Source organism: Dermacentor albipictus, chromosome 1 (assembly GCF_038994185.2).
Source record: "Dermacentor albipictus isolate Rhodes 1998 colony chromosome 1, USDA_Dalb.pri_finalv2, whole genome shotgun sequence".
NCBI lineage: Eukaryota > Metazoa > Arthropoda > Arachnida > Ixodida > Ixodidae > Dermacentor > Dermacentor albipictus.
Genome location: NC_091821.1, coordinates 511,569,566 through 511,591,914, shown reverse-complemented (window position 1 = coordinate 511,591,914; position 22,349 = coordinate 511,569,566). Strand labels below are relative to the sequence as shown.

Sequence of the window (22,349 nt, the reverse complement as noted above, 5' to 3'; positions counted from 1 at the left end):
GAGTCCTCATTGGCATATCAGAGTCCGGACCCAAACATGGTCGCCTGGCTGGTATTCCACATGGCATCGTCAAAGATTGTAGTGCCGCTGTCGGGCCTCTACTGGTTCTTGATGCGCAGGCGGGTGAGTTGTTTGGCTTTTTTGGTGCGCTGGAGATAGGTGGCGATGTCTGGATTGTCTTCATCGGTGACTTGCAGCAGAATGGTGGCGTTAGTCGTCGACGGGTTCCTGCCATAAACCAGCTTGAATGGCTCGATCTGCGTTGCTGCTTGCACCGCTGTGTTATAAGCGAACGTTACGTAAGGCAGGACAACATTCCAGGTCTTGCACTCAACATCGACATACACTGCTAGCATGTCGGTACGGGTTTTGTTCAGCTGCTCTATAAGACCATTTGTCTGCGGGCAGTAAACAGTTGTCCTCTTATGGCTTGTCTGGCTGTATTGCAGAATGGCTTGGGTGAGCTCTGCTTTAAAGACTGTTCCTCTGTTGGTGATGAGGACTTCTGGGGCACCATGTTGCAGCAGGATGTTCTCGACGAAGAATTTTGCCACTTCCTCTGCATTATTTTTCGGCAGAACTTTCGTTTCAGTTAAACGGGTGAGGTAGTCCGTCGCCACGACGATCCACTTATTTCTGGATATTGACATTGGAAAGATCCCAACAAATCCATCCTGATCTGCTGAAATGGTTGGCAAGGAGGCTCGATCAGCTGTAGTAATCTCATTGGCCTTATTGGTGGTGTCTTGCATTGCTGGCAGTCACAGCATGTTTTTACATAATGGGTGGCATCGGCAGTCAGGCACAGTCAGTAGTACTTGTATTCTTGCTAGTGTGCAGGAAAATCCAAGGTGCCCCGCTGTCTGATTGTTGTGTAGGACTTCTGGCTGGAGGGCTGCGGACCTAACGACGAGGTGGTTTAGGTGGTCTAGAGAGGAGTTCTTTTTTATGAGGACATTGTCGTGGAAAGAAAACAAAGGCAATCCACGCCGAAATACCCTAGGGACAATGTTGATCTTGCCTTCTAACTGCTTCACAAGGCTTCGTAACTCCGGTTCTGCTCACTGCTGCTCGGCAAAGTTGTCTGCGCTTGTTGTTATTAGAAAGGCGTCGTCATCTACTTCGCCTTCTGGTGGCGCATCTATAGTGGCGCGTGACAGGCTGTCGACATCAGAATGCTTCCGTCTGGACTTATAGACTACAGTCATGTTGAATTCCTGGAATGTGAGACTCCATTATGCTAGACAACTGAAACTGTCCTTTAAATATGTCAGCCAACAAAGGGCATGGTGGTCTCTTATCACTTTGAAGTGCCTGCCATGTATATAAGGCTGAAATTTCACTGCAGCCCAAATGATCATGCGGTACTCTTTCTCCATCGTTGAATAATTCGCTTCCACTTTCAACAGTCACCATCTAGCGTAACCTATTACACTTTCAACTCCATCCTTCCTTTGAACAAGCAAGGCGCCGAGGCCTATGCTATTTGTGTCGGTGTGGATTTCCATCTCATCGTCCTCGTCGATGTGTGAGATCACCTGTGGGACCTGCAGCCTCCTGAAATGCATCTTTCTGCACTTCCTGCAGTGTTTCCCATTTAAAGTCATCAGTTCTGGTGAGATGGATGAATGGCTCCACAATTCTTAAAAAGTCTCTTGCAAAGCACCTGTACTAATAGGTACACAGGCCAAGGGATCTGCACACTGCCTTCTTGTTGACGGGCCACTTGAACATAGTGATGGCAGCTGTCTTCTGTGAGTCGGGAAGACTTGCTAATGATGTGGCCTAGAAACAGAAGTTCTTTGTAAGCGAAACAGCACTTCTCCAGCTTCAAGATGAGTCCAGCTGACTTGATCACCTCTAATACTGTCTCAAGCTGCCTCAAGTCTTTCAGTACGGCGCCATAGGCAATCGCATATGGACGGAGTTCCGATGACTTTGACTATCCCGCAAAATTTGAAAGTGCCACGCTACAGATAACCGACTCCATCTGGCGGATTCATTTAAAACTCCTCTTTCAGTTTCGTTTTTGTTTTTTGTTGTTTGCTCGTGGAGGCCCCACTGCAAGTGAAATTCGCACTGAAGGTGGTTTCGAGTTCGTTGAGAATGGCATCCCGTCTGGGCTGAGTGCCATGACATCTGACTCCTGTTCCAAGCACTTCGGCTTGGAACAGCAGTGATGGCTCAAGCAATGATGTGGGCAGTCAGATTTTTAGCTCTGACGAAGATGCTCCAGCTCAAGTGCCCCGAATGTCAACAGGTGCTCGCAGATAAGTTTCGTTTTTGAATTCGCGCTGTAAATATACAAAAACATGTTTCAGATTTGTCAAATACAGTTTTACTTTTGTGTTAGGGTCTCAACAACCTACGGCCAGGATATTTTGCCAAATACTACACCACACAATATCCAGTTTTCGCCCATGAGACGGCCCGGTGCCCATGTCGGAGCAGTGCTGCGGAGCAATGCACATCGGTTCTCAAGAGAGCTGGATTTTTTCATCGTTTTTTACTATTGAGGTGATCAAGACTTTGTGTGAGAACACAAATAAATATGCCTGGATGCATATTTTGGACAGACCGACATACTCTCGATGTGACGGCTCTTGGGAGGAAGTCACTCCACTGGAGATGCTTGGGCTTGCTGGGATAATCATCTACATGGGAGTCGTCGAAGTGCCACGACTGCACTTATACTGGCAAACAACAGGAATACTCAGTAATCTTCTCCCGTGAAATATTATGCGAAGGGATCGTTTTTTCGCGTTGCTGTCATTCCTAAGTGTAGGGGATCCAGAAGACTTGGCAGCTGCAGCATCTGTTGGCAAGACTTCAGAGTCAGAATCAGAATTTATTGTTAGAATTTGGGTCAAATTACATGTATTTAGTATGCAGGAGGAGGTCCCGTAGTCAAAGACTGTAGCGGGACCTCCTGTACAAGAATAGTTATGATAATTGACATCTCAAAGCAACAGTAGCATATAATAAGGTATTATACAAGCAACAGGAAATGAATGTTAACGAATGTAAATAATGAATGTTGGAGGGTATCCTGGCTTCTGGATCACATCAATGAAGAATCTGCAAATTTGTTTCAACCACAGCGTGACCTTGCCGTTGACGAACGCATGGTAAAATCGAATGCTCGATCAGGTACAAGACACTACATCAGAGACAAGGTGACGAAATTTGGATATAAACTCTGGGTGCTGGCAGATTCAAGAACTGGATACACCCTTCAATTTTCGGTGTATACAGGCAAGCATGAGGCACCAGGACCACATGGCTTAGCCTTTGACGTCGTGAACAAGCTTTGCACAAAGTACCTTGATCAAGGCTATAAAGTTTACATGGATAACTTCTACACTTCAAAAAAGCTTTTTGAACACCTCCTCGAGCACAAGACTCTTGCATGCGGAACAACACGCAAAGATCGTCGCTGTTTTCCAGCTGAATTGAAAGACTCATCATGGGAAAAAAGGGCACAGCGTGGAGATGTCCGATGGATCCGTGATGGTAACATCCTTTACATGCAGTGGAAAGACCGGCGTGCTGTAAACTTGATGAGCACGATGCGCACAGCAAATGAGCACGTGCCCGCCAAGAGAAGAGAGAAAAGGGGGCGCCAATGGGCTCTGAGAGTAATCCGAAAGCCACTCCTTGTCCATGACTACAATGCTGGGATGTTAGGCGTGGACAAATCAGACCAAATAATTGCCACATACAACGTCCTTAGAAAATGCCTTCGTTGGTGGAAGACGCTGTTTTTTCACTGTGTGGACATCGCATACGTGAACAGTTTCACACTGTTCCAGCAGCACCGAAAAGACAACCCAACAGTTCGAGAACTTTCTTGAAGCACCTACTTTGACCAGCTTGCATTTAGGGAAGAACTGATTCAGCAGATATTTGAGTATGATGAAGTCGCACAAGGTCATGCTCCTTCCTCACACCCCTTCTCGCCCTTGGACCCTGTTCGGCACCAACCAAAAAGAATGAAGAAGAGGAGAAATTGCAAAATGTGCTATCAAAAAAACAAAGACACAGAACAGAACAAACATCTTCTGCTCCACTTGTGAAATATATCTGTTACCACTGCGGCCGTCTTGGGCACCGCATGGACATCTGCCCGTTCCCTAATAACAAGATCTGCCGGGGCTGCGGAGCTCGCAACCCAGATCAAGATCATCAGTGTACACCCAAGTGCATGTTGTGTGGTGGACCCCACCCCAAAGCGGACAAATCTTGTACTGCCAGATACAAAACGCCGTATGTTATACGAAGACGCCTTGGAGAACGCCGAGTAGCACAGCATTCAGCCCTTCAATCAGAAGATTTCCCATCCATGGAGACCAAGCACCGATCCCGGTCCCGCTCCCTCTCCAGACCGAGGTCGGATCGAGGTCGGTCCAGATCAAGACCCACGTCGACTCCAGGAGCCAGACATGCCTCAGAAAAGGTGAGCTTCGAAGAGGCCCTGACGGGCGTCTCGCGAGAGGGTCACGTAAGATCCCCCCCACTGCCTAAACCCAACACAGACAACACAGACATTGAACACCTTAAGAAAGAAAACGCAGTTATGCGTGATTTAATCCAAAAGCTTACCCAGGAGGTTCACAGCCTCAAACAACCCAAAACCCAACCTACACCTAACACCCCAGAACCTGGTAACAACAGCCAAACCGAAGAACTCTCAAGACCAGCCCCAAAAAAGCGCGCCCTCCAAGAAGGAGCTCAGGGCCAAGTACGCTCCGAGGTCAAGGATATGCTCGTAACACTCCAAAGCACGGTGGAAGCTTTACAGAATTCTCTAATCGCCCTTATGCACATAGTCACCGCCATGGAAGCTAATATTCAAACCCTTTTTACACAAACCGCTTCCACCGCTCAAACTGTAGCCATGGACACCACAGGAACCGTCGCCGCCACCCTGCCACCTGTGGCATCCCCTGTCCTTCATCATGGCCCACACTAAAACTGACACAACATTGTGGCAGTGGAACTGCCAAGGCTACCTCCATAAACAACCCGTTCTCCGTCAACACCTCCGTACTACTTCATGTCAACCCGACGTAATCTTGTTCCAGGAAACGCACAATACTCCGGTCAGCCTTCCAGGATATCACTCTTTCACTGCGAAGAACGCTCCACACGGAGTCTCCACACTCGTTAGAAAAAGAATTACTGCAATCGAACACGATCTCAACGATTGGCGCACCGAACACCTCTTCATTGAGCTCATCCTGCACAGAAAACGAAAGGAAGGAATATATATCCTCAACATCTACAATACTCCATCTCAGCGCCATAGCCAATTTCTAACCCTCTTCAAAAAGGCCCTTAACATCGCAGGCAGCAGCCCCCTTATCATCGGAGGTGACTTCAATCTCCCGCACACAGGATGGGGTTACAGACACAGCTCTGCTGCAGATCGTAACTTATGGCAAGACTCCCATGATCTCGGGCTTACACTCATTACTGACCCAGCCTTCCCCACTCGCCTCGGCACTTCTACTGAACGAGACACGACGCCAGACCTCACTTTCACCAAAAACGCAGACAACACCTATTGGCGCAACACCCAACACGACCTTGGGAGGGATCACTGCATCATCGAAATTACTCTCCCACACCTAACAGCTGCTATGAGAAGAACGAGGGACTTGGATGGACTGGGATGCGTTCTGTAAACGCCGTGTAACAGCAACGACGGACACTCCCATTACCGACATAGAATCATGGTCATGCGATCTACTGTCTGATACTAAATCAGCCACCCGCATTATCACAACAGACGCCCCGACTGAGCGCATGGACAGTAGACTCGCCCACCTTATCGAGGCCAAATCATCCATCCTTTCTAGTTGGAAGGGACAACGGCTCAATAGAAGACTCAGACGGAAGGTCGCGCTTCTCAACAAGGAAATTGAAGCACACTGCCGAGTTCTAAGTCAACAGCACTGGACAGAGCTCTGTCACTCCCTAGACGGGCAACTCCACCACCCCCGCTCGTGGAAAATCCTCAAACATTTGATTGATAGCACCACCACCCACTCATATTAACAAGATCGCCTCGCCACGCTTTTATTCACAGAGAGCAAGACGCATGGCCAGGACCACGTTAAGAATAGCTTATGTCAAAAGTACATCCCATCTGGGCCCACTCAACCTCACGGCCCATACACAGGGACATCCAACCCTGCCCTTGATGAAGATTTCAGCTTGGCAGAGATTCATGCTGCCCTACATAAGCTGAACAGCCGTTCGGCGCCAGGCCCAGATGGTGTTACGAATAAAACACTAAGAAATCTAGATGACCCCTCGGTGCAACAACTCACCGAATACATCAACACCTGCTGGCGCCAGGGATCCATTCCCCCGACATGGAAAACAGCCAAAGTAATTCTCATCCCCAAACCCGGTAAGCCATCTAGCCTCGCCAATCTCCGGCCCATATCACTAACTTCATGTGTAGGGAAGGTCATGGAGCACGCACTCCTAACCCGTGTAAACACTCACCTCGAAGACACATGTGCTTATCCCCACTCGATAATTGGCTTTAGACAGCATCTTTCCACCCAAGACGCTATGCTCCAACTTCAGCATCAAATCCTAGATGGCAAATCCCGTCACACGAAGGCGATCTTGGGCCTCGACCTCGAGTACGCCTTCGATAATATAAGGCACTCCACCATCCTTGAGCGCATCTTCTTGCTCAACCTTGGAGAACGCACGTACAACTACGTAAGTGACTTTCTATCCAATCGGAAGGCCTTCCTGTCGGTCGGAGACATTCGATCGGAGGAACTCTCCCTCGGCAGCACGGGCACACCGCAAGGCTCTGTCATTTCCCCAATACTGTTTAATTCTGTTATGCTTGGATTAGCACAAGAACTACAAAAACTCGACGGCATTGAACACACCATATACGCCGATGACATTACAATCTGGGCTGCAAAGGGCAGTGACGGCCAAATCGAAACTCCCCTGCAAGACGCCATTGACGTCGTAGAAAATTATCTTGAAGGCACGGGACTCCGCTGTTCCCTGAAAAGTCGGAGCTTCTCCTACACCGCCCCACACTCCGTGGACGCCCCCCACAGGGCTCCACAACTAAACGCCAATACGAGAAAATAGAGCTCAACCTGAGGGATGGCAGACCTATACCCGTGGTCCCTTGCATCCGCGTTCTTGGTATAACCATAGAAGCCAACAGAGCTAACTTTACGGCTATCTCAAAGATCCTTCGACAGACCGCCAATACATCCAGACTGCTGAGACGAGTGACCAACCGGCGAGGGGGTATGAAGGAAGACAGCCTCATCCGCCTTGTCCAATCTTTTATCGTCTGTCAGATTACTTATGTTGCGCCCTTTCTCAACTGGTACAAAGCTGAGAAGACTAAACTGGACATCATCATTAGAGGAGCCTATAAGCAGGCCTTAGGACTACCCAACCACACCAGCACGAAACTTCTACTACAATTAGGTATCCACAACACGCTAGACGAGTTAATCGAGGCCCAACGTCGATCTCAACTAGAGCGGCTTACTCTCACGGAAACGGGCCGCAGCATTCTAAACAAGCTTAATATCACCTACCACCGTCAACATGGAGACAAACACCCAATACCACGCGACATTCAGCAATGGATACATGGCGACCCTATTCCGAGAAACATGCACCGAGACTACAACAAAGAACGCAGGAAGGCACGAGCTACTTCCCTCATCAAAGCTTGCGCCAACACCGCGGGCGTCACCTTCGTCGACGCAGCTGAGTACCAAGATGGACGGCGCTTTGCGGCGGTTACCACAGCAGGCGGCTTGCTCCGACATGCTGCCAGCATCATTACCAAAAATGCCGAGACGGCCGAGGAAGTGGCCATCGCCCTGGCCACTCTTGACCCAGCCTGTCACACCATAGTGAGCGATTCTCGCGCAGCAGTCAACAACTACATCAAAGGTCGTATTTCTCATCAATCACTCCGTATCTTACGACAAGCCCCGCATTCGTCTGAAAATCAAATCACCCTCGTCTGGATCCCAGCACACGCCGGCGTTGTCCACCCGCACCTCACCAACCTCAACGAGGTTACACACTCCGTAGCACGAGGACTAGTCAACCGTGCCGGAGACGGTGCAGGTGCACCCGCAGGACGCGACCGCCTTACAAGATACAACGACCTTGTAAAGTCATTTTACCTCGCAAGAAGAACCTTCCCCACCCCTCACCGCAAGTTAAACAGGGCACAGGCAACCACCCTTCGCCTGTTACAGACGAATACGTACCCCTCCCTCACACACTATCACACTATATACCCCGACATCTACCCGAGCCAGACGTGCAAGGTCTGTAAAACTGAATCGGCAACACTCCCCCACATGCTATGGGAGTGCAAACACCAATACCAAGACCTTAATCCCGTGACCCTCTCGTCAAGATGGCACGCCGCCCTGCGCAGCTCCCACCTTGACGACCAACTTTGGGCGACCCAGCAGGCCTACGAAGCGGCGAAGAGGCAAGACCTCGACGTCCCATCGTGGGAGGCCTAGGCCCAGCAGACAAAACTGCTGGTGCTTATTAAAGTTCTCTCTCTCTCTCTCTTGCCCTCACGGGACTGCTTCGCCAAGTGGCACAGCCGTCAAGGCTGCAAGATTGATGGGCCCTGATAAATGCAATACGTGGTGTACAGGATTGATATACATTGGAAGCATAGATAAAAGGCCTAGCAGCAGTTTGTATATTTCAGAATTCTCGAAGTAATTTTCTAGCTAAGCACAGTCACTGATTTCTCTTTGTTCATATTTTATGTGTACATTTAGTGTTCATTTGACAAATAAAATGTGAATAATTCTAACTCTCACCGCACAGCTCTTTTTTATATGAAAAGCCACACCAATAAGCCACGATTTGCTGTATAGCAATGTTAAATGCGTTTCATTGTTCAAGAGAAAAAAAAATGTTTTCTGGAAGCACGGTAAACTAGCCACTTTTCTGCCGTAACGAAAGAGTGAAGTGATCATCGAAACTCCCAGTGAAGACTTTGATGTCATCCAAGTGGACAAGACAGGTCTGCCACTTCAACCCTGCTGTGACCTGCCTCAAAGCACATGGATGGGCCAGAAAACACTCTTGCATCGTAGCAGGGGCGTGAACCGCCCTGTCTGCACAGCAACATGTGTGCCTCTTTTATTAGTGGGGAACTGCAGTGATTATTGTGCCACCACGCATACAATGATGTTATCACTTGTTTCACTTTTCAGATCATCCTTTCCTCAGAAAAAGGATAAGCAAAGGGGAAAGAAAAGAACAGAAACAGGAAAGCTAAAAGCATATAGTTAAGTTGTTCAAACAAAAAGTTCACATGAGGAGTGTTTTTTCTTCTTCCTGTTCTATGGCAAGTAGCACTGCACTGTCCTGCGTATTCGGGTACTCCTTCGAAGCATCACAGCACCATGAAGGTTGTTCGTAGACATTGGTGCTGGGGGGTCTTGCAGGTTCTGTGCTTGCTGCGGCTGCGATTCATCGCGAGTGCTTGTAGCAGGTTCTTCCTGTTGAGGACCATCATTTGGCATAAGAGTTGACCCAGGATTCGATTGAAAGTTCGAGTCTGTGCAGTGGCCTATGTTGCCATCACCTGACTAGATGCTGCTCCCTTGGCCTATAGGTTGTGGGGATGCGCGACTCCTACGCGTCCCCTGATGTGTTGTTTTCCCCGCATAGCTCCCGTCACCTGTAATCCGGCTTCGCCACATGGCTTGATGCCCAAGGCAGTCTGTGTGGTTGAAGCACATCGCGAGAGGTGGCGCGAATGTGGCTCTGCTAATGCTACCTAACAGCGGGGTTACTTGGGCGTGAAAAGAAGGCTCTTCCTCTTTCGCTCGGGGTCGGCAAGCGGCGTGGACATTCCGTGCGTGCGCCGATCCATGCTTCTGCGAGACCGTCTCATGAGGACTCGTTCGAATACGCCACCGTTCGAGTGACCGTACGCGCGAACGACCCTGCTTTGGTGTCCAGCATGGGGCGAACATATTCGCTTGTTATCCGGTCGCGGTGAGTCAGACTTGCGCGATTTGTCGCGTGCCCATCGGCATGTTTTGTGGATAGCAACTCGGCTAGCAGGCATTGGTCTATGAAAGGTGCAATAAATGCCCTTGTTATTGTTTGCACTACTGTGTTGTCGTTCCTTTGTCCCAAGAGCACGAGTGAGAATCCCACAAGGTCGGACATAATCTTGGTGACGGCTCCGCAAACAACTTTCTTCAAGTTGCAGATCTACTGCAGAGTTATGCTGCCCTGTAATCACTGTGGGTACCCACATTAGATCTTGACGGAAGTTCCTGATGTACACCTGCTCACCTGGCATACACCTGCAGGTTCAAAGTGTTGGTTTCTGGTTGCACCTGATTTTCTGCTTCAATTGCTTCTGTAGAACTGTTGATTGCAAATCAGGATGCAGAACTACTGCAGTCTTCAGTTTTCACCCCATTAGTAGCTCAGACGGGCAACATCCAGTGACTTTGTGTATTGTGGACCTATATGCCAATAGTATACGAGCAGTTTGCACCCGCAAATCTCCCGGGCCTGCCTTCTTCAATGTCACCTTGATTGTCAGGCCTGCCCTTTCTGTGGCTCCATTTTATGCAGGATGATATGGCAGCACCAACATCTGATGTATTTCATTTTTCTTCAGAAATGCTTCATATTGCTCACTTATAAATGCTGGCCCATTATCCAACACCACAATGTCTGGTAGTACATGACAAGCGAACATCATCCTCAGGCATGTTATAGTGGATTCTACTGACAATGTTGCGACTGGGAATACCTCAATCCACTTTGGAAAAGCATCTACTGCAATGAATAAATACGTGTGCTTGTAAGACCCAGCATAGTCTACATGAAGTCTTGACCGTGGTTTCTCCAGAAACGGTCTTGGCATCACAGGCACTGGTTGTGCCGCTCGCTGTTGATCTTGGCAGATGCGGCATGCTTGCACTTCTGCTTCAATGTCACCATCCAACGGCAGCCACCAGACATGACTTGCCACAGTTTTCATTTTTTACACTTCTGGATGGCCTTTATGAAGTAGCCTCAGCACTTCACTTCGCAATGAAGGTGATATGACACGACGGCCATGTAGCATGCAGCTTCCTTCCACACACATTTCACTCATATGCTTATCATAGGTCTTTCCTTAATCACTGCGCCTGAGTCTGCCATCGCTCCACAGTGCTTTCCAGACTTTTGCCAGTACTGGGTCCCTAGCAGCGGCTTGTGCAACAGCACTGGATGACAGAACACGGGGGTAAGTCTCTAGGAGCATAAATACTTTGGCTGGACCATCTACGGCAAATTCTTCAGTCTGTAGTGGGAGACAGCTCAGTGCATCCGGAGGTGCAATGCTGGGGCCGGGCCTGTAGGAAATTGTGTAGTAGTACCCAGCCAAAAGTAGGTGGCTGGTGTTCCGCTGGAAGCGACTGCTGTTTCCTTTAGTCCTCCTGCGGGCTGCAACTCTGAAGTGGCAGTCGAGGGTGCTGGCTAGGTCCCAAGGCGAGGCCTAACATGGTCGGCGTGTCTGTGCCACGTGGCCCCGTCTGGCATGCGGACGAGCAGCGATGAGGAACTGGCAGGAGCCACCACCAGTTCGTCGGACCAGGGTGGGCTAGGAGGGAAGTTCATGGCAAAAACTGGAGCTCCTGACTCCGGCAAAGGCCCGGGACAGCATCCTTGGCCAGCAGCCAGTTTCTGCTTCAGCTGCTTCAGGAGCACTGTGGATCAGAGGTCCAGATGCAAGACGTCCAAGGGTGTCTTGACCATCTGACCCAGCAGGAGCTCACAGGGGGCACGGCCAGTGACATTGTGGGGCGTGGTCCGGTACTGAAACAGTATCCGGGCAATCTGCTTCCGGAAATCCCCAGTCTGGCTCTTCTTGAGCTTGTCCTTGATGGTTTGCACCACTCGCTTGGCTGCACCGTTTGAAGCAGGGTGGCACGGCGGAGCCATGATCCAGCGGATTCCGTTCTTCGTCAGCCAGGCCAGGACTCTGTGCTGGCGAAAGCAGGACCATTGTTGGACACGATGACGTCTGACAACCCCTGGGCAGCGAAGACCTGTCGTAGCGCTGAAATGGTTGCGCCTGCTGATGGTGTGGTGACAGGTAGAACCTCCGCCCACTTCGAAAACGCATCCACCACCACCAGGAAGTAATGGCCCTTGAAGGGCCCCCCAAAATCCACATGCAAGCGGGACCAGGGTCTCTGTGGGAACGGCCTGGGGGTGATTTCCACATCAAGTGAGGCACGCTGATGCTCCTGGCAGATTTGGCAGCTCTGCACCGTGTGAGCGATGTTCTGGTCCAGGCCAGGCCACCAAACATGGGACTGGGCTGCCATCTTGATCTTTTCCACGCCAGGATGACCCGCGTGCAGCAATTGCAGGATCCTGGGCTGGAGACTTTGTGGGATCACCACCCTGGAACCCCACAGTAGGCAGCCCTGCTGCAAGCTCAGCTCGGCAGCCTGCTGAACCAATTCATCCCCATGGGACACTGCTTTGACCACATGAGACAGGACTGGGTCCCGGCTGGACGCTTGCGATACCACAGATCAGGAGAGCACCTCTGAGTACGTGTGCTCCAGCATGAACACTTCAGCAGGTTCTGGAACAGCATCAGGCACCTCTGGCAGGGCAGGCTGCTCAGGGAATCAGCAGGTCCCAGGTCCTTTCCTGAACAGTAAACCAACTGGTAACTGTAAGCTGCCAGCCTCAAGGCCCACCATAGCACTTGAGGTGATGCCTCCACAGGAACTGCCTTGTCAGGCCCCATCAGCCCAACAGCGGCTTGTGGTCCGTGACCTCCTCGAACTTCCGGCCCCACAGATACTGGTGGAAGCATTCGACACCAATCATGAGGGCCAGGCCTCCCTTGTAAAGTTGGCTGTAGTGTTGTTCTACAGCACGAAGCTGACGAGAAGCAAATGACACGGCGTGCCTGGTCATCCTTGTCCTGGTGTGCCAGGACGGCTTCTACGCCATATGGCGACGCATCTATGGTCAAGACGACAGGCTTGGCAGGATTGAAGTGTACTAGCACTGGAGCCTTGGTGATTAGCTCTTTGCTGTGCTGGAAGGTCCGGTCCTACTCCTTCTTCCAGACCCATTGCTGACCATCACGACACAGAAGATGGAGTGGCTGTAGATGCTCCAACAGGTTTGGCAGGAAACTCCTGTAGAAGTTGATGAGGCCGAGGTAGCTCTCAAGCTCCTTCTTGTACTGGGGCTTAGGCGCCTTGAGCACAGCATCAACTTTGCGGGGAGCCGGGGCTAGGCCAGCCTGGGAAATTACATGTCCTAAGTATGCAACACTGGGGGCCAGGAAAATACACTTTTCCAGCTTGAGCTTGAGGCCGGTGTCCTGCAGTCGTGCCAGGATGTTGTGCAGGTTCTGCAGGTGGTCCCCGTTGTTGCTGCCAGTAATCAGGATGTCGTCCAAGTACACCGCCACGTGCCTCACGCCCCTGAAGAGGTTGTCCATCTCCCTCCTAAATATGGCTGGGGCTGAGGCCATGCCAACAGTAAGTGTGTGTACTGGAAGAACCCCAAAGTTGTCGATATTGTGACATACTTCCGGGAGACATCCTGGAGCACCAGCTGCTGGTAAGCATCTCTGATGTCGAGTTTGGTAAATTTCTGTCCACCGGACAATGCTGACTAGAGATTTTCAATCCGGGGCAACGGGTACTTCTCGACGATAATGACAGGGTTGATGGTAAACTTGAAATCCCCGCAGATCCTGACACTGCCATTTTGCTTCAGGACTGGTACGATGGGAGCGGCCTATTCAGACGTCTTGACGGGCACCAGGATGCCCTCTCGCTGTAACTGTTGCAGCTCCTGGTTGACCCCATCCTTCAGGGCGAACGGCAGTAGGCGATTCTTGAAAAAACGTGGCCGGCACCCTCAGTTACTTAGATGTCAGGCGTTGTGCCAGCAAATGTGCCCACCCCTTGCTGGAACAGAGACTTGAACTTGCTCAGGAGGCTGGGGACGTCTTTCACCACTTGCAGGCTGGCTTCCTATTACTCTGGCAGACAAACGTCCAGTGCATAAATCCAGTTTCGACCCAGCAGCGTTGGCGATGACCCCTTGGTTAAGTAAAAGGGAAGGGTTGCCTCCCTGTCGCCAAAGCGAATGCTGACCTGTGCCTGACCCTAGACCTAGGAGAGCTACCTGGAGTAGCTGCGCAGCATCATGCCCAAAGCTTTGACAGACACGCCTGGGAAGGTACGCTTGAAGAGTTTCCCAGCCATTACTGACATGCTGGCCCCTGTGTCCAGCTCCATGGAAATGGGGTGCCCGCAGATTTCGACAGTCAGAATGTATGGGGGCTACATAGACTACGGAACAAAGTGTGTGTGCCACATGTCGAAAATCGGCAGGTCCTCGGCCACGACGAAGAACCTGGCCGTGGAAGAACTCGAGCCTGCTGCCACACGCCCCCGCCGTGTACCCTTGCGATGGCTACCCTGGCTGCGGGCTTGTGTGGTACCTGGGCTTGAACCAGGCTGCTGCTGCTGTTTGCTGTTTGTCCTCCCCCTTTGGCATACCCATGCCAGGTGCCCAGCTTTCCCGCACGTGAAGCATTGTGCTTGAGAGAACTGGCACTGTGAGGGGGAATGGGCACCACCACAGCGACCGTAGGTACTGCCCTTTGTTGCCAACTTGTTGACCGCCGCTTCCGCCGACAGTGAGCCAGTCACACGGGCAATCTCGCTGTCGTCCTTGGCGGCAGCTTTCATTGCCAGCGCTGCCTTCACGGCGTCGTCCACCGAGGGGTCGGGAAGCTCTAGGATTTTCATGTCTGCGTGGCTGGGTTGTTGTTGCCGCAGACAAAACGGTCCTGGAGCAGTGAGCCCAGTTGGTCCCCAAAAATGCAGGCACTCGCTAACCCTCGTAGCGCAGCAGCAAACTGCCTGAGGGTCTCTCCTTCCCGGCGGCTCCGGTTGTTGAAGCGGAAACGCTCCATTAGTGTGGACGGTGCTGGGTTGAAATGCGAGCGCAGTATGGCGAGCAGCTCCCCCAGCGTCTCAACATGCGGCATGGCTGGCTTGAGAAGGTCGAGCAGGAGACTCAAGATGCGGGACCCGCAGCTGGCCAGGAAAATGTCCCGCTGTTTGCCCTCGACTGTGTCGTTTGCCCAGAAAAGCATGTGGACTTGCTCCTCATAAATTGGCCAGGCGGACCCATCTCCCTCGAATGGCTCAAGCCTTCCATGCAGCAGCATGGCTGCAGCAATGGGCAGCAGTCTTTCACCGCTCATGGCGCTGTGGGACGATCTGTGGCTACTCGTTACCAATGTCACAATCCATCTGGGTTCATGAATGAGGGAGGGCTTGAGGCACTCTCCATTAGACTAACGCTCCGCATCGTGGTGGTGATGAACGATGACTGACCACCGAGCAGCTGTGCTCGCCGGTGTTTATTGGTGCCGTGACCAATGTTGCCTACTGAGCCTGACAGACGACTAAGCCTGGTAGGCCAATGAAGATTATGCCCGAGGGGGTGTCACCTGCTTGTTACACCCATCCCATCATAGTCGCCAGTGTGACGATCTGTCTGGGTTCATGAACGAGGGCATGGTCGAGGCTTACGGGACCCTGTGACGTCATAGTGTTCTCTGTATAAGAACAAGCTGTTCCTAGCAATAAAGTCAGTTGCCTTTCTGCTCCTGGGCCGTTGTCGCCCTTCTGCGTTAGTTCATCTGGCGATGAGGATGGGATCGCCGTGACCTGGCCTACTGGACACCATCAATGGAGATGTGGCGGCTCAACATGGCCATGCTACCGGAGGCGTCGCTACCATAGGCCAGCAAGAGATCCGGAATTTAAACAGTTAACACATTTAGTTCTACCAAGCGATGTCCCGGCTCGGCAGACTAGATGAATACAACCCTAAGGTTCAGAACTTCGAATCATATGTCGAACAATTTGAGCATTACGTCAGGGCAAACGAGATAGCGGAAGTGAAAAAAACTGTCTGTTTTCTTGACAGTAATTGTTGCAGAAGCATATGAAATTCTCAAGAACTTGGTTGTTCCATTGTTACCAGGAGATAAGACCTTTGTGGAAGTAAAAGAGCTCTTGCAAAGCCACTGCAGCCCAAAGACGTCTGTAATTGCAGAAAGGTGCAAATTCAACCACTGAGTGCAACTTCCACGAAAGTGTCAAAGACTTCGTAGCAGAGTTGAAGTACCTAGCCTGCAAATGTAACTTCAGGGCATTTCTCCTGGACGCCCTACGTGACAGATTGGTAGCTGGTATTCGAAGTGAATAAATGTAGAAGGCGTTCACGGCTGACTCACTCACGTTTGAAAGGGCATACGAAATAGTTCTTGACAGTGAATTGGCTGCGAAACAAACAGCTGCAATACAAGCAGGAAGCCCAGGCGGAGAGCATAAACGTAGTTGAAATGAAAACTAATGAGCATCAGCGCAGCGACCGTGACTAACCAAAGGCTAAAAGTATAAAAACTACTCGTGCAAGCTATGTTCAAAAGTTCGACACCTTCAAAACATGTGTTGAACGAGCAAAAGTGAGCTGAAGGCACATGCTGTAATGGAATCGTCAGATGAGGACGAGCAGACTCTGTACAACTGCGCAGTTGACACATCTGTGAAGAACGGTTATGGGGTGACTGTAAACGTGGAGTGCCAGAAAGTGTCAATGCAGGTGGACACAAAGGCCGCAGTCACAGTTGAACCTGAAAGTGTGTACAAAGAAAAGTTTTCGCATGTGCATTGTGAACCAACTCGCATTGTTTTAAAGACGTACACAGGTGAGAAAATGGATGTCGTAGCCCAATGCAATCTGACCGCGACCTATGAAGGGCAGAGTGCGGTTTTACCAATAGTTGTTGTGAAGGACCATGAATGAGAGTTACCTGTACTGCTGGGAAGAACCTGGCTTCATAAGCTGCGGCTGAATTGGAAATCGCTTTGCAGTGTGTGCAGCAAAGACAGAGTAGATAAGATTCACGCGAAGTTTCTAACCGTGTCTTCGCAATCGCTTGGTGCTACAGGAACTTTGAGGTGCAAATTGTTTTGCAACTGGGTTGTACTTCGGTGTTTTGTAAAGCATGCCCGCTTCCTTTTTCTTTGCGTGAACAAGCAGAAAAACGCCTTGCTGAGCTTGAAAGCTAAGGCGTAATCACGCCTGTGAGTAGAGAATCAATTGGGCAACTCCACTGGTTTTGGTCCCAAAGGAGCAAGTTGATCAAATACGCCTTTGTGGTGATTACAAGATCACTAAATCCTGTACTTAAACTAGACCACTATCCACTACCACAACCAGAGGAATTGTTCACAGCACTGTGTGGAGGCAAAGTATTCTGTGTCTTAGATTTGTCATCAGCATACCAACAAGCGGTACTGAGCCCAGAATCAAGACATATTCTGACATTTAACACGCATAAGGGGCTCTATCAATATAACAGACTTCCTTATGGAATAGCCAGTGCCCCTGCTTTGTGCCTGTGCATGATGGATAAGGTTTTGCTTGGTATTCCAAATGTTGGTTGTTATATTGATGATGTCATAATTGCAGGCCAGAACGTGAATGATTGCCAGAAAACACTCAAGCGGGTGCTAAACAAGCTTTCGGAGCATAACATTATGTTAAAGCTGGAAAAATGACAATTTTTCCAAGATTCTGTATTGTACCTTGGGCACAAGGTCAGCGCCGATGGCATCTACCCGACAGAAGAGAAAGTGAAGGAAACGCTGCACGCTCCTGAACCAACAAATGTAACCGAATTAAGAGCATACTTAGGGCTGCTCAATTTTTACAGCAAATTTATGAAGGATGTGTCATCTATAGCAGAACCAATGTACAGATTGTTACGGAAGGGAGAATGATGGCTGTGGATGAAGCAGTGTGGTAATGCTTTCAAAGCGACTAAGCATCTGCTTGTAAACAGCCGTGCTCTTCCCTACTATGATGCATGCAAGCTGCTCGGGTTACGATGTGACACGTCTGCATACGGCATTGGAGCAGTTATTTTTCATGTGCTGCTGGACGGAGAAGAGCGTCCAATAGCTTTTGCTTTGCAAATTCTGATGTCAGCTGAGAAAAATTATGCACAATGTGAAAGAGAGGCCCTTGCGCTTATCTTTGGACTTAAAAAGTTCCACAAGTCTCTTTTTGGTAGAAAGTTTATGTTGTACACAGACCATCAGCCACTCGTAAGCATCTTGGGACAAAACAAAGCGACACCGTTGCAAGCAGCTGCCAGATTGCAAAGATGGTCTTTGATAATGTCAGCGTACTGGTATACGCTTAAGTACCACAAAGGGGCTGAAATCAAGTGGCTGATGCTCAATCTTGACTACCTTTACCATCTTGTCCCAAATCTGAGAGTTCGGAATGGTTTTCTATGTTTGAAAGCACTCCATTGAACTCTTCTGACGTAGCTAAGGCCATTGCATGTGATGGCAAACTGTGCAGAGTTGTTGAGTACACGAGATATGGTTGGCCTTCAGAAGTGCCTAACGAACTCCAGCCATACTACGTTAGATGTCACACACAAAGCTTGCGCTATGACAGAGGCATCCTCCATTAGACAGATGCTCCGCAGCGTGGTGGTGATGAACGATGACTGACCGCCGAGCAGCTGTGCTCGTCGGTGTTTATTGGTACGGTGACTAATGTTGCCTACCGAGCCTGACAGACCACCAAGCCTGGCGGGCCAATGAAGATTATGCCCGAGAGAGTGTCACATGCTTGTTACATTGTTCAGTGACGACTTTGAAGTGCCGACCCTACAAATAGTGTCTGAATTTGGTCAAGCCAAATGCTAGGCTTAGAGCCTCCTTGTCCAGTTTACTGTAGTTTCTTTCAGCCGCAACAAGGCTTCATGATGCGAAAGCAACTGGACATTCTTGCCCAGAAGTTTCTTGTTGAGCCAGGAGTGTGCCGGGGAGACAATATGGTGATGCATCGCAAATTGGGACCGACAGCTTCGCTGGATCAAAGTGTGCCAAAACTGTTTTAGAGGCTAGCAGTTGCTTGCTTCTTTGGAATGCCAATTGTTCTTTAGTCGTCCAGCACCAGGGAGACCCCGCCACCAGCAAGCGGTTTAAGGGATGCAAAACTTAGGATAGCTTAGGTATAAACCTTCTGTAGTAAACTAAGCCTAGACATCTCTGTAGCTCCTTCACATTCTGGGGTGCGGGAGCTGCTAGTACAGCTTCAGTCTTGAAAGGATTCAGGCGAAGGCCCCCTGTGCTGATGATGTGCTCCAGGTAGTCCACTTCAGAAGCCAAGAACTTGCATTTCGATAGTTTCAGTCACAGCCCTGCTACTTTGAGCCGCTCTAGAACCACGCACACGTTCGCCCAGTGGTCAGCGTCATCTGCACCAGTTACAAGAATATCGTCAAAGTATACAGTCACATCATTTAGCTCATGCAGAAGGTTCTCCAATTCTCTCTAATTATGGCTGGTGCTGATGAGACCCCACAGGGTAGCCGCGTAAATTGGTTGATTGAGTTGATTGTGAAATACTTGAGAGCATCTGGGTGCAGCTGAACAGGTTAGTATGCATCTCGTAAGTCAAGCTTCGGGAACTTTAAGCCTCTCATTAGTTTGGTGAACAGTTCTTCTGTGCGAGGAATTGGGTATGTTTCCAATACCCTAACTTTATTTATCAGTTGCCACACAGTTGCACACGCCCATCCCACATCAAAACGGGAATTATCAGAGTTGCCCATTGCCACGTCCTGACTGGTCGAATGCTCCCCTTGCGCTCCATTCTCCGTATTTCTTCAATAACTTTATCTCGCAATCACAACGCTACCACTCGCGGCTTGACGCAACACCACGAAATGTAATAATAATAATAATGTCTTTATTTGTGTCCCGTAACAGTACACGACACGGGAGACCTGCAGTAAAAGCTGCCATGAATGACAGCTTGACAGAGCCGTAGGTCCCCCATACAAGGGGCAGTTACAAACGATAAAAAAGACATAATACATTGTCACAATTGAAATTACACATTCCGAGCGTACAATGTAACGTACACAAAAAATAAGGCAAGATAGAAATACAAATTGCAAGTTCACTCACACAATAAAACATCACAGTCAACTACGGGGTAGGCACAAAAGAAATAACATAAATGCAGTTTCACTTATCCGCAAGAAATAATAACAAGAAATAACTAAGAATGTGTGCAGTGAATCTGTCGTAATTCACGTTTAGATAGTTTAAGTAGGTCAGTCCCGGATTTTTTGCAGTTGTTTAATAGAGTTGGAAGTGTGAAGGATAATTTTTCCATTGTGTAATTGGTTCTAGGAGTTGGTACAATCCACTCCTCTTTATGACGGGTAGTGTAAAACACAGTGCCCTTTTTCAGTAATGACAACTCATGCAGATATTTAAGATGATTTTTTAGTTCGCGCTGGAATGCATGTGCTAGCTTATAATTGTAAAGATTGAAAACTGGTATTATGCATGCTTTGGAGAAAAGACCTTGCGAGTGACTGTTATATGGTAGATTAAAAAGTACTCTGATAAACTTTTTTTGAAGTATAAAGATCCTTTGCAAATTTGTATACGTGGTTGTGCCCCAGACCAAGAAACAGTAATTAAGATGAGAGTAAAATAGGGAATTATAAAGCAGGATTTTTACTTGATACGGGAGATATGATCTGTAATGGGAAATAATGCCTACTGCTCGAGCTAACTTAGTTAGAACAGCATCAATGTGACTATCCCATAGCATATTCTGAGAAAATGTAACACCTAGAATTTTAATATTATTTGTGATTTCTATTGGTGCGCCACCATAACTTAAGCTTACATGAGAATTTAGCTGCCTCAATTTAGGTCTAAATATTACAGCTTTCGTCTTATTAACGTTTATGTTCAGATGGTTTACTACTGACCACGTTTTAAGCTTAGTAAGGAGAGAATTCGCATCATTGTGTAAGATATGACAGTCTGGAGCAGATAGAAATACACTAGCGTCGTCGGCATACAAAACATATTTAGGATTAGTAGAGAGGTTAGTGAGATCATTTATGTAAATGTTAAAGAGAAGCGGACCAAGAATGCTGCCCTGAGGAACACCTTTAAGTATGGATTTTAAATCAGAACGATACGTTTCAATTTGAACGAACTGCTGTCGAAAACTGAGATATGATCTAATAAGTTCAAGAAAATGACCTCGGATTCCATAAATTTCCAGTTTCTTCAGCAAAGTTAAGTGATGAATACAATCAAATGCTTTAGAAAAGTCGACATAAATACCTAGCACAAAGTTCTTTTTTCCAAATTCGGACAAAATAAATTCCTTCTGTTCCAGCAAAGCTAATTCGGTCGATTTGTTCTTCCTAAATCCATATTGAGCATCTGAAATAATTTTGTGCAAATCAAAGAACGAGCAAAGCTGATAATGGATAAGCTTCTCCAGGCCTTTGGAAAATATGGGTAAGACAGAGATAGGTCGGTAATTATTCATATCATTAGGATCACCCTTTTTGAAGAGCATAGTTACTTTAGCGATTTGCATTCGCTTTGGAAAGCATGCACTTGTTAGGCAAAGGTTAAAAATATGGGTTAAATGTGGACATAAGATATCCAACACATATTTCACCGGACGTGTCTGAATTCCTTCAGCGTCGCAACTTGAACTATTATTTAAAGAAGAAAAAACTGAGGTAACTTGATCTTCTGTTACAGGGCTTAGAAAAGCAGATGAATTATTTCTAGCGGGCATAGTATTGTGAAAATCTACAAGTATACCTTGATCAGAATAATGAAGTAAATACTGATTAAAGGAATCTGCAAGGGCGCAGCCAGACACTTCACAGTCATTTATTGACAGCTTCTCGATTCTAGGTGAAAGTTTCGTGCGTTTAAAAACAGTGTTCAACTTTTTCCATACGAGGTCACTTTTCTTTAGGCAGCTATGGAATTCAGAGTAAATGTAACTAGATCTGCTTTTTTTAACCTCCTTGTTTAATTTATTTCGGCACGCCTTAAATTGCTTTAAGGTATCAGGATCTTTTGTTTTAATAAACTGATGGTAAAGCATATTTTTCTCATTGATTTTTCGGCGCAATTCTGGAGTTATCCAAGGTTTGCGAATTTTTTTACCTAGCTTAAAACTTTTCATTGGAAAATGTCGCTTGTAAACCTGCAGGAACTGGTTGATAAATTTTTCATACCCTTCGTCGGCATTTTTTATGTTCATTACCCATGTAAAATCTGACTTAAGTAGCTCAGTCCGGAAGCTGTCTAAATTTGACAGAGTAATAGATTGAAAAAAAATGGGTGGTCGGCTTT

At 48.5% G+C, this 22,349-nt stretch overlaps 1 protein-coding gene and 1 pseudogene across 2 annotated transcripts in view; both read left to right on the top strand.

Annotated features, from left to right (window-relative positions):
- Positions 1-22,349, top strand: part of mio (GATOR complex protein mio) — a 534,566-nt gene that overhangs the window by 2,545 nt on the left and 509,672 nt on the right. The window lies entirely within an intron of this gene.
- On the top strand, positions 2,560-8,669 carry LOC139054581 (piggyBac transposable element-derived protein 4-like; annotated as a pseudogene).